Genomic DNA, 803 nt, shown 5'->3' on the forward strand with positions numbered 1-803 from the left:
CTCCAGCCTTGACCGTCTGGGAGCTTATCATTGCTCTGGTTCTGTAGGGTCACGCTCTCAGATGATGCTCTGCCAGACCCTTTCCACACAACTACGACACTGGCCACGTCCATCGTGGCTTCACAGTCTCTTCCCTTGCTCCCACCAACCTGCAGCTTGAAGCCAGCTGAACTGCTCCTCTGCAAACTCATCACCTCACTGCATCGCTGGCACCTGCGATGCTGGGCTCCCCACGTACCTTCCTCCTCCCAGCTCCTCCACCCTCCTCTCTCGGCTCTAAGGCAGGCTGCCCTTGGCGTGAAGGTGAATTTACAGATGAGCTACTTACACATTCATAAAGCAGCAATTATTTTAACTTGATGTTTAATAACTATTAAATTGTTTTGCCAAAATCTCTCTGTGCTTGCAAACAAGCAATTACTTCTAATCACCCACAGTACAGCTCGTTAAGTGATTAAGAGGAAATGCCCAGCAGAAACACCAGCTTCGGTGAGAACAGGCACCACCACCTGATGGTATTTCTGACAGAGGCTGCGTTTCAGACAGGAGCAAGCTCTGCGTTCACATCAAAGCCCACCTTATCGACACTGTGGGGACGCAGGGACTCAGCAAACATCCCTCCCGAAGCACTTCTGGGCTTTCCAACAGCACCAGGAGACAAACCCTCCCCCAAACTCCTTCCACGCCGCATGTACGGCGGGGCTGGGCGAGTGTCCTCAGCGCAGCCGGGGCAGGCAGCGTCACGCCGTGCTGTTAAACTGTGCAATAGCTGCAGCTGACAGGGCTGGCACCGCTCTCCCCCG

The sequence above is a fragment of the Buceros rhinoceros genome, unplaced genomic scaffold (assembly GCF_000710305.1).
Source record: "Buceros rhinoceros silvestris isolate BGI_N320 unplaced genomic scaffold, ASM71030v1 scaffold22877, whole genome shotgun sequence".
NCBI classification, from domain to species: Eukaryota; Metazoa; Chordata; class Aves; order Bucerotiformes; family Bucerotidae; genus Buceros; species Buceros rhinoceros.